Source organism: Acanthochromis polyacanthus, chromosome 10, assembly GCF_021347895.1.
Source record: "Acanthochromis polyacanthus isolate Apoly-LR-REF ecotype Palm Island chromosome 10, KAUST_Apoly_ChrSc, whole genome shotgun sequence".
Lineage (NCBI taxonomy): Eukaryota > Metazoa > Chordata > Actinopteri > Pomacentridae > Acanthochromis > Acanthochromis polyacanthus.
In genome coordinates this window covers 36,163,435-36,175,556 of record NC_067122.1, presented here as the reverse complement: position 1 = coordinate 36,175,556, position 12,122 = coordinate 36,163,435, and the positions used below count along the sequence as shown (strand labels likewise).

The 12,122-nt window shown below is 39.3% G+C and overlaps 1 long non-coding RNA gene and 1 other non-coding gene across 3 annotated transcripts; one reads left to right on the top strand and one right to left on the bottom strand.

The window, feature by feature from the left end:
- The first annotated feature begins 2,041 nt into the window (after nucleotides 1-2,041).
- Nucleotides 2,042-10,041, top strand: LOC127535680 (uncharacterized). 2 transcript variants are annotated; one of them, XR_007944532.1, is made up of 4 exons: nucleotides 2,042-2,106; nucleotides 2,334-2,423; nucleotides 5,602-5,669; nucleotides 5,740-10,041. It is a non-coding gene; the product is annotated as an uncharacterized LOC127535680 (long non-coding RNA). The 2 variants fall into 2 exon arrangements; XR_007944531.1 differs by lacking the exon at nucleotides 2,042-2,106 and having other exon boundaries at nucleotides 2,191-2,423.
- Nucleotides 10,042-11,996: 1,955 nt separating this feature from the next.
- trnas-uga (transfer RNA serine (anticodon UGA)) lies at nucleotides 11,997-12,078 on the bottom strand. Its single transcript has one exon. It is a non-coding gene; the product is annotated as a tRNA-Ser (tRNA).
- Nucleotides 12,079-12,122: the final 44 nt, after the last annotated feature.

The window sequence follows — 12,122 nt, the reverse complement described above, 5'->3', positions numbered from 1 at the left end:
GACTTTTGCTTTCTTCAATAACAGCTTAAAAATATTAAACAATGTTCTAAATCTTTTAATTGAATTCAAAGTAATTTTGTAAATATTTTTGTAATATTCCAATTGTTTGAGATTCACTCGTAGTTCCTAGTTGGTCAGAATTCATCCCAACTGCTGTTTTAGAGCTAATTAACTAATATTTGTTGGTTTTCAAACAAAAATCCAAATTTTTTATGGACTGGAACCAGAATTTGTACCAAAAATAGTGAACTTAACCATATTTGGAGTATTTTAAGTTGAATAATTGAAAAAGATAATGTGGGGAACATGAGAAACTTTAGTTAAATTTATGAAAAATGGAGCAATATATGATCTTTAACTGTAAAAACTTTGGAGTATGTTCATATATCTGTTTTAAAATTGGTCCAGAATATTCAGTAGTGCTTTCTGTCGGCTATAAATGCAGTATTTTACTCTTAAATATTTAGATTTCCAAAATAATTTCAACATTTCCAAAGCCAGAAAACAAATAGAAGGAATTAATAGAATAAATTACATTTCTTTCTGATTAAATTCATCTTCTTCTTCTTTTCCTTTCGGCTTTTCCCTTCAGGGGTCGCCACAGCGAATCAATTGCCTCCATCTAACCCTGTCTTCTGCATCCTCTTCTCTCACACCAACTACCTTCATGTCCTCTTTAACCACATCCATAAACCTCCTCTTTGGTCTTCCTCTAGGCCTCCTGCCTGGCAGTGGGAAACTCAGCATCCTTCTACCAATATATTCACTCTCTCTCCTCTGGACATGTCCGAACCATCTCAGTCTGGCCTCTCTGACTTTATCTCCAAAGCTTCTAACATGTGCTGTCCCTCTGATGTACTCATTCCTGATCCTATCCATCCTGGTCACTCCCAGAGAGAACCTCAGCATCTTCAGTTCTGCTACCTCCAGCTCTGCCTCCTGTCTTTTCCTCAGGGACACTGTCTCCAGACCAAACAACATGGCTGGTCTCACCACAGTTTTGTAAACCTTTCTTTTCATTTTAGCTGAGACTCTTCTATCACACATCACACCTGACACTTTTCTCCAGCCGTTCCAGCCTGCCTGTACACGCTTCTTCACCTCTTTTCCACACTCTCCATTGCTCTGGACTGTTGACCCTAAATACTTAAAATCCTCCACCTTCTTGATCTCTTCTCCCTGTAACCTCACTCTTCCACTTGGGTCCCTCTCATTCATACACAGATACTCCGTCTTGCTGCGGCTAACCTTCATTCCTCTCCTTTCCAGGGCAAACCTCCACGCCTCTAGCTTCTCCTCCACCTGTTCCCTGCTCTCACTACAGGTTACAATGTCATCTGCAAACATCATAGTCCATGGAGACTCCTGTCTAACCTCATCTGTCATCCTGTCCATCACCATAGCAAACAAGAAGGGGCTCAGAGCTGATCCCTGATGTAGTCCCACCTCCACCTTGAACTCCTCTGTCACTCCTACAGCACACCTCACCACTGTCTTACAGTCCTCATACATGTCCTGCACCACTCTAACATACTTCTCTGCCACTCCAGACTTCCTCATACAAAACCACAGTTCCTCTCTGGGCACCCTGTCATAAGCTTTCTCCAGATCTACAAAGACACAATGCAGCTCCTTCTGACCTTCTCTGTACTTCTCTATCAACATCCTCAAAGCAAATATTGCATCTGTTGTACTCTTTCTTGGCATGAAACCATACTGCTGCTCACAGATGTTCACCTCTGCCCTTAGTCTAGTCTAGCTTCAACTGCTCTACTCTTTCCCATAGCTTCAAGTAGTAATTAGTTGTTTTGAAACTGGTGAGAAACGTCTGGTTTTCTTTTTCCACAGCCCTGAAATATTCAGTTTACTGTCAAAATGGAGGAAAAGACAGGAAATATTCACGTTTAAGAATCTGGAATCAGAGAATTTTTCTTTTCATTTTTCCTTAAAAAATACTCAAAGCAGTTAATCTATCTTTTAAAAGTTGACACTGATGAATTATTGATTGCAGTTTTAATTCTTCCTGCATTAAAATGTTTAAATTCATCTTTTCCAGCTTTCATTTGGCCTCTAAAGCCTCCAGATCTGGAAGACTTCACTAAACATGTGAGTAAAACCAAAAATCAAATCATGTTTACAAAATTAATTTAGCTTTTTTAATAGTTTTTCTTTGTTTTTTTTTTGTTTTTTTCTGAATTCATGTTTTTTCAGTTCATTTAAACCATTGATTTCCTCACCAGGATGCTGCAGATCATTCGTTTGGTCAGTTTTGCTCCAATTAAATTGTTTTAACATCAACATTTCAACCTCTTTTTGCTCGTATTCACATGGAGAACTTCTAAGTGGATCACTGCTTCAACGCCTTCGGCTGCATGTCTGAACTCCTGGGAGAGAATTTTGACTTCAATGGAAACAGCAAGTCGGTGAGTTTCAGCTTTTATTTATTTTCTGTGGATGTAAATTAAACATAGATTCAGATTTTAAGCAGTAAATGTGATTCAGAGCAGATTTTCAAAGGTCATCTCTGTGAAACGATCAGTGGGTCGAGTGTAAAATCAGAGGTTTTAGTGGCAGGAAGGTGGTTTTCTCTAAACCTGGCCAGATCTCCATGGTAACTGATGCTTTGGAGCTAGATCTCCATGGTAACTGATGATGTGGATCTAGATCTCCATGGTAACTGATGCTTTGGAGCTAGATCTCCATGGTAACTGATACTGTGGATCTAGATCTCCATGGTAACTGATGCTTTGGAGCTAGATCTCCATGGTAACTGATGATGTGCGGCTAGATCTCCATGGTAACTGATGATGTGGAGCTGGATCTCCATGGTAACTGATGCTTTGGAGCTAGATCTCCATGGTAACTGACGATGTGGAGCTAGATCTCCATAGTAACTGATGCTTTGGAGCTAGATCTGCATGGTAACTGATGCTTTGGAGCTAGATCTCCATGGTAACTGATGCTGTGGAGCTGGATCTCCATGGTAACTGATGCTTTGGAGCTAGATCTTCATGGTAAATGATGCTGTGGATCTAGATCTCCATGGTAACTGATGCTTTGGAGCTGGATCTCCATGGTAACTGATGCTTTGGAGCTAGATCTCCATGGTAACTGATGCTGTGGATCTAGATCTCCATGGTAACTGATGCTGTGGAGCTAGATCTCCATGGTAACTGATGCTTTAGCGCTAGATCTCCATGGTAACTGATGCTTTGAAACGAGATCTCCATGGTAACTGATGCTGTGAAGCTAGATCTCCATGGTAACTGATGATGTGGAGCTGGATCTCCATGGTAACTGATGCTTTGGAGCTGGATCTCCATGGTAACTGATGCTGTGGAGCTAGATCTCCATGGTAACTGATGCTGTGGATCTAGATCTCCATGGTAACTGATGCTTTAGAGCTCGATCTCCATGGTAACTGATGATGTGGAGCTGGATCTCCATGGTAACTGATGCTTTGGAGCTCGAGCTCCATTGTAACTGATGCTTTGGAGCTAGATCTCCATGGTAACTGATACTGTGGAGCTAGATCTCCATGGTAACTGATGCTTTGGAGCTAGATCTCCATGGTAACTGATGCTTTGGAGCTAGATCTCCATGGTAACTGATGCTGTGGAGCTAGATCTCCATGGTAACTGATGCTGTGGATCTAGATCTCCATGGTAACTGATGCTGTGGAGCTGGATCTCCATGGTAACTGATGCTTTGGAGCTAGATCTCCATGGTAACTGATGATGTGCGGCTAGATCTCCATGGTAACTGATGATGTGCGGCTAGATCTCCATGGTAACTGATGATGTGGAGCTGGATCTCCATGGTAACTGATGCTTTGGAGCTGGATCTCCATGGTAACTGACGATGTGGAGCTAGATCTCCATAGTAACTGATGCTTTGGAGCTAGATCTGCATGGTAACTGATGCTTTGGAGCTAGATCTCCATGGTAACTGATGCTGTGGAGCTGGATCTCCATGGTAACTGATGCTTTGGAGCTAGATCTTCATGGTAAATGATGCTGTGGATCTAGATCTCCATGGTAACTGATGCTTTGGAGCTGGATCTCCATGGTAACTGATGCTTTGGAGCTAGATCTCCATGGTAACTGATGCTGTGGATCTAGATCTCCATGGTAACTGATGCTGTGGAGCTAGATCTCCATGGTAACTGATGCTTTAGCGCTAGATCTCCATGGTAACTGATGCTTTGAAACTGGATCTCCATGGTAACTGATGCTGTGAAGCTAGATCTGCATGGTAACTGATGATGTGGAGCTGGATCTCCATGGTAACTGATGCTTTGGAGCTGGATCTCCATGGTAACTGATGCTGTGGAGCTAGATCTCCATGGTAACTGATGCTGTGGATCTAGATCTCCATGGTAACTGATGCTTTAGAGCTCGATCTCCATGGTAACTGATGATGTGGAGCTAGATCTCCATGGTAACTGATGCTTTTGAGCTCGAGCTCCATGGTAACTGATGCTTTGGAGCTAGATCTCCATGGTAACTGATGCTTTGGAGCTGGATCTCCATGGTAACTGATGCTTTGGAGCGAGATCTCCATGGTAACTGATGCTGTGGATCTAGATCTCCATGGTAACTGATGCTGTGGAGCTAGATCTCCATGGTAACTGATGCTTTAGCGCGAGATCTCCATGGTAACTGATGCTTTGAAACTAGATCTCCATGGTAACTGATGCTGTGAAGCTAGATCTCCATGGTAACTGATGATGTGGAGCTGGATCTCCATGGTAACTGATGCTTTGGAGCTGGATCTCCATGGTAACTGATGCTGTGGAGCTAGATCTCCATGGTAACTGATGCTGTGGATCTAGATCTCCATGGTAACTGATGCTTTAGAGCTCGATCTCCATGGTAACTGATGATGTGGAGCTGGATCTCCATGGTAACTGATGCTTTGGAGCTCGAGCGCCATGGTAACTGATGCTTTGGAGCTAGATCTCCATGGTAACTGATACTGTGGAGCTAGATCTCCATGGTAACTGATGCTTTGGAGCTAGATCTCCATGGTAACTGATGCTTTGGAGCTAGATCTCCATGGTAACTGATGCTGTGGAGCTAGATCTCCATGGTAACTGATGCTGTGGATCTAGATCTCCATGGTAACTGATGCTTTGGAGCTAGATCTCCATGGTAACTGATGCTCTGGAATCGTTAACATATTTTATATAAAATATACAGTATTAACATATATGGAAGAGAAAATTCTTTACACTGATTCTTAGTATGTTTTAGGATAATTTTTACAATTTTACTGACTTTTAATGCCCTTAATGGCCTCTCCTGGATGTATATTTAACATTTTTTGTATTTTAAATCACCAGTTCGCACTTTCAGATCAGTTTTTGCTGTTATCTGAGAGATGTTCCTGGTTTTATTTGAGTTTAATTTGAATTCTAACATTGTTTCTTCGTCTTTTAACGCTGTGGTTCTTTAAATTCTGAAGATTTTCTGTTTCATTTTGCTACTTTGGAACATTTATTTTGAAAAGTTCCCTATAAATCTAGATTATTTTAATAATTACATATAACTTCTCTGAGCCTTGTTGGTTTTAATTTTGTTTTTTTGCATGTTTTTGCAGCATTATCGGAAGGATTCGGTCCTCATGGGGAGAGTGAAGAACGACCTGCACAGACTCGACTTTAAAGTGTGAGTTAAAGATTTAAAACCAGACATAAAGTCGTCGTCTGAGTGGCCTGACGTTTGTTTTGTTGGTCAGATGTCAGCAGTCGTACAAGTGGACGAGGATGAAGCGCTACGCCGGCCTGATGTCAGACGTTCTCCACGAAGTTCCTCCTCAGCTGCTTGGTTCTTTACTGCATGAAGAGCTGACAGATCAGACGGACCGGCTGCTGTTTCCTGAAGCAAACACAGGGGGCGCTCTGGCTTTTATCCCGTTCAAGCAGAGCGACTCCCAGCATGGCTGCCTCCTCTACCCAGAAAACCCGGGACTGGACCTCCTCAGTATCCTGAAGAAAAAAATAAGTTTTAAGGCAAAGATTCAACTTTTCTTTAATGTTCCAGGTGTGAAAAGTACAAAACGTTCAACTACGAAGAAATTTCCAGTAATTTGTAGTAAAATATTTTAATGTTTCCTTTAGCAATTTCTCGAGATCGCCACAAGTATTCTGTGCTTTAATATTGATCAGCTTTCATAATATCTGCAGTAGTTGTTATAAAGTTTACAAAATTATGTAAGATTTTTCCATTTTTTTAGCCAGAAATGTTGATATTCTGATTTTATCGCCCCTCTGTGAGGAGTTGCTGCTCCTATCTGATGGAGATTATACAGATTTTTAAAATTATAGTAGATAATACCAACAATTTAACAATTTTAGTCAAAATATCTGAACTATGTGCGCTATAAAACCTCTTTATTCAGAATGAGAATCTAACTTGTGACACTTCTGAGAGCAAAGTGATGTTTAATATCTTGTTTTGTCCAAAAACAATCAGTCTACTGAGAAAAAAACTGACAATACTCACTTTTGATAAGCTGCTGTGTGAGAATTCAGACTGTTTTTATCAAAAATTTGTCTGGAATTATCAGAATAGTTGGTAAATAATTGAAAAGTTGAAGATGGTTGTAGCTCTACTTATGTCGTACAGTTAAACCTTCTCAGCTCCTTTGACCTTTTAAATGCTTGTGAATCTTTAAATTTTCAGATTTTTTTTTTCCATATTTGCATCAAAAATTGACAGTTTGATGTTCTCTAGCACTGAACTTGGCTTTTTTGCCCTGTTTCCTGGAAAAAAAAAACGACAAATCTGAAGAGACTTCTCAAAAGTGTAACTCAGATTGTGTAGAGGAACTCATCGATTTACCAAAAAACAGAATAAAAATGACGCTTTTGCTTGAAAAACAACTAAAATGATTAATCATCGTTTCAAAATTGCTTTAAAACCATGTTAAGAACCTCAATTAGCCATTTTAAATAATAATCTCTTTACACTTTTAAAGTTGCACTTTCGTTCTTTCACCGAAAACAAGGAATCTGAAGCATCGTCTTAGCCTTTTAGAAACATATTTAGCCTGATATTTTGTAGAGAAAACCATCAATTAACCCAGAAAACATGTATATCATTGGAGTAGGTTCTGTACTCAAATAACTCATAACTAACACTTAGTTTGCTGTCATAATGGCAAAGAAAAGTCCCAAAATGACAGATTTTGCTCAAATCGGTTTTGTCTCCGCTCGTGTTGCTTCCAACCGACGAACCGAGCTAACCGGTCAGCTGATCATGAGACCACCGACAGCTGCGCAAGGTGTCGTGATTTCAAAGTAAGAGCCTGTACTAACGGTCTGTATATAAAATAATTGAATAAATAATAATAAACTAATCAGAGCCGGCCCAAGGCATAAGCGAGTTAAGCGGTTGCTTAGGGCCCACCACCACCAGGGGGCCCCCCAGAGTCCTTAATAAAAAGCAAGTGTAATTGTAAAAAAAATTAGAAAAAAAACAAAACAATGGATAACCATTGTTCCGGGTTGTACAACAATAATTTTGGTATAATTTTCTAATGCCAGCTAGGTTGCCAAGTATGTCAACCTTCGATGGTATCAATAAGTGGACCTAGTTACTCCTGCGGCAGAATACCTTAGCGGCTGCGCAAGTTCAGTACAGTGTCATTGCTCAATGGCGGACAGAAGCAAACAGAAATGTTGCCGTCCAAGAAAATGTACCTCTCAGGGGCACAAAAAAGAAAGAGAAAACGGTTGGAGGAGCAGGAAAAGAAAAACAAGGATAAAGGTAGGTTGTATGACTTTTTTGTTTTGATAAATGTTGTGAGCATAGCAAGTTTAGGGCTCAGTCTGAGTCTTGTTTGCCACGGCGCCTTTCTCTCCTCCGGTTGGATATTTGGTAATTGCAATTACATTTTCTAACCTTTAATATATAACAAATCCCTTCACTTAACCCAAAATGATCTAAATCCTCGACTCTAAACATAACCGGAATTAAAACCCGTTAAGGTTCAGCGGCCCGCTGGCGGGCCGTTTTGATATTTACATAAGCATTTTTCGAAATAGAACGACACTGCCAACTCAATGATAGAAACATTATACACCGATGGAAAGCTTAGATTCTCACGAATCCGCCGGTATAAACCACTTTCAGATGTGATTACCGCAGCGGGTAATATAAACACATTTATCCAACAAACAACCAATATCCATCCGTTCTCTATACACGGCTTTAACGTACACAGCACGACTCACATTTGCGGGTTCATTATTACACACAGATGAAAAGAGAAAGAGAGCAGAAAAAGCAAAAAGAAAGCAAAGATTTTAGTGTTCTAGAGAACTTGTTTTTTTATGTATGTTATAAAATCAAAATATTTTGAATTGTCCTTTTGGAAAAGATCTTCCATGTATAATAATATAAACATGTCATGTGCCTTTTCAAATATGAAAATATGTTTTTCTGGCATGCCAATCTGTACTCTGTTTTACAATCATTTGTAATAAAAAGTAAGCTAAGCAACCTTAAAGGTAATTTCTGTTAAAAGATAAAGGAAACTTTAAAAAAAAACATCTAAATGAACTTCCAACATCAACATAGTCAATAATGATCAAAGAACTTGATTACATTACTTGAGTAAAAGTAAATTGGGTCAAAATTTACCCCAATAAATGTAAAAGTAATTCAGTGAAGTGAAAGTAAAGAAGCATTTGCTGTAAAGTAAAAGCATAAAAACTGCTGAAATACATGCTATGAATTATAATTTTGGGACTTAAAAATTACTACCAGTATGATTTCCTGCATGGTAACACAGCTGGGTTTATTGAGAAAATTATAAACAACACTTGACATTGACTGTGGTCACAACAGGCACAAAGCACTTAAGCCTACATTTTAATGATAATATAACATTCAATTTATCACATGTAGGCCTACTTTCTCTGTCAAACAAAAACACTTTCAAGTCTATTTGTATTTATTTTTAGACATACAGTTTTAAAAAATAGTTGCATTACCTTCAGTCAAGCTCATTCATCACAAATTGTTTCAAACTTTATTGTTCATTGGCTGCAGTACATTTCTTAATCCACTCGTGGCACCAATTAGTCAAACCGACACTGCGTGATACATGAACGATACAATGAGGGAAAAGTGTGACACACACGATGGGGTCTCATCTACCCATCACTACTTGACATATATTCAGATTTTGCACTGAAGTCGTTCGTGGGGGGCCCCCAAGGTAAATTTTGCTTAGGGCCCACTGAAGGCTTGGGCCGGCCCTGGCTGCCATTGAATACACAGAAATATTGCATTTCGCAATAAAATCTCAGAGACTTGTCCGATTTGAATGATCTTGGTGTCAAATCATACATTTTTGACTATGTAGAATCTGAATTTGGAATCATTTACCTACTCACAGGCTTCCTTCTACCATAAAATCAGTCCCTGTGAACTGTCAACTGTGAATATAATCCAAACTAAATATTGTACCAGACTGACCAGTGAGCTCCAAATGTGTTTGAGAACGACTCTGACACCATTCAGACCACGATTCAAAATACTGACAGGACAACCTGCAGCTCATTTCTCCCATTAAGCAGCAGGAATATAAGGGGAGAGATACGAGACGGGAAAAAATATGAAAGTATTCAATTCAGTGGTGTAGCTTCTGTGGGGGCATGGGGGGGGGCAGTGGTCCCCCCTGTGATCTGATTGCCCCCCTGCAAAAAAAAAAATAATTTTTTTTTTCATTGGAAATTTGCATCACTGAAACTCCGATTTCCGACGCTCAGGAAGCAACTTTGTTGTCCGACTGCACCTGAATGCACCAATGACGTTAGTTTGATCTTTTGATTGTATTTCGTTTGGATTTGAAGAAGCTTTGAAGACGTTTCCTGATGGAGGAGAAGATGAGCAACTTTGTACGTTTGGACCTGCAACACAAGAACATCTGCTCACTGTGAAAGATTATTGAGAGCAGCTTTTTGTGATTTCTAAGCAGAACACTATGATGTTTGCTGAGCTGTGAACTATTAAATGACTTTAGAATATGGAGTATTGTTACTGTTTATTATTGTTCTCAGGTTTACTATTAAATGTTTAGAGTGCTATTTACTGTATTTTATTGTATTTTAAAATGTTCCTGCACAGAACATTTCAGATTATTTTAGCTCAGATCAAGGGTACAGATTGTTGTTGTTCACTGTGTATTGGGTAGTACTCATTTTGATTTAGACTGATTAGCATACAGAACCCTATGATGTTTCTGGTTTACAGCTGACAACTAGTTGCTAAAAGTACAGAATATTATTTCTTATTTTAGGTGTGATCATTGTCAGTAAACATTCTAAGAAGTAGAAATACACAGGGTTGTATAAAGTGCTGTTCTTGCACAATATTTGTCACTTAACTGCCCTCAGGATTCTGTCGTTGAGCTTACCAGTTTTACATAACAGGCAGAATAGATCCTACAGCTGATGATGCTGTAATTCACATAAACAAGGAAACAAGTCCATCATAATTTGAATGTTAGCTGTCCAAAATGAAAAGGTCATATACAGCTTTCCTATTGGGTTAAAGAGCCAAAAAAAACATGAAAATTAAAAATTCTTTTTAAAAGCGAGAGGTCAGTAGCAGCTTTCATTTTTTCTTACAACTTTTCGGTGGCCCCCCAAAATATCTGTTGTACCCCCCTGTGACCCCCCACTAAAACTAATCTGGATCCACCCCTGGTTCAGTTGTGTACATTTTTCAGATTTAGGCATTGTTAACGGTGTCTAGAAGTTGGTTCAGGTTGTTCAGTCATTTTTTTAAGTTCTGCACTTTTCTTTAAGATTTACAGTTATATAATAAGTTATTCATAAAACAACTGTTGCCAAAATGTTTTTTTGAACCGTACTGAATTTATTTGGTTTTGATAGTCAGTTATTGGTTACATGCAGACGCTAATAAAACCAGTAGGTTTCATCAACATAAAGCTATCGCACTAATTCAGGTTTGACATTATGATGTTCTTTAATACATTTTCTCAGACTGGACCACTTTGAATTTTAGTTGAATACTCCTGCTCTACTGGATTGAAATAGTTTTTTTTCCAACTTGTCAACAAGTTTGCATAGGTCTCTAGGGATGTTTTTGAATTTTTGTTCTGAAAATCCGACCTCTCTTTCAGTTTTTTGTCTTTCAAAAAGTAGTGCTTGATTCAGTCAGCCGATAATGTTGTGGGCCGGTCTGGGCCAAAAATGCCAGAGCTGAGTTTTTCCCCCAGTCCACCCTTGTCTGTTTCATTTCATTTTGTAGCACGCTACTCTGATGAGGCAGTTGGTGTTTTCTGTGAACAGCAAAGTCAAGCTAATGCTCATTTTGTAGTGAAAAAGTTGACTTCGCTTAGGACTCATTTTTGGCCAAATCAGAGTAAAGTTACTGCTATTGATTATCTTTGTAGATTCTTAGTCATCCAGGTCATGGTAATTGTAGAGGCTTTAGTATATATATTTTTGTCTTGTTTTATAAGACAATTCCAGTCAAACTCCTGGTGAAGTTTGTAGTGAAGATGTTGGTGCACCAGAGGATGGTTTTTGATCCATCAACCTCTGGGTTACAGGCCCAGCACACTTCCACTGCTCCACTCTGCTCCTCTGGAGTGTGGATGGGACTCCAATCAGAGATCTCCTGATGATCAGCTCATGTTTGAAGTAGTTGTTCTACCACTGATACCAACATTCAGTCAGTGAAAGGGTGAAAATAAAGTAAAACTGAGTTTGTCTGCAGCCTCCAAATCACTAAATCTTCTGTGCTCTCTAAAGAGGACAGATTTGCAGATTTCTGCTGTTTAGCAAAGAAATGAGCTACAAGTTCAGCAGTCAAACTGCTCCTTTCTCTGTCTGAATGAGATCAACTTTTGTTGAATGATTCAACAGATTGTGAGTGTTTCTGCTCTCACATGTAAATGTCTTGTTACTTCTGCATTTTAATGTCAACATCCTCACCTTAAAGGATAAACTCATGCGCTGTGAGCAGGGTTTGAACCTGCGCGGGGAAACCCCATTGGATTTCAAGTCCAACACCTTAACCACTCGGCCATCACAGCTTGATGTCTGGTAGTGTGTCTCTCTGTGTGGTGCTGTGATGGAC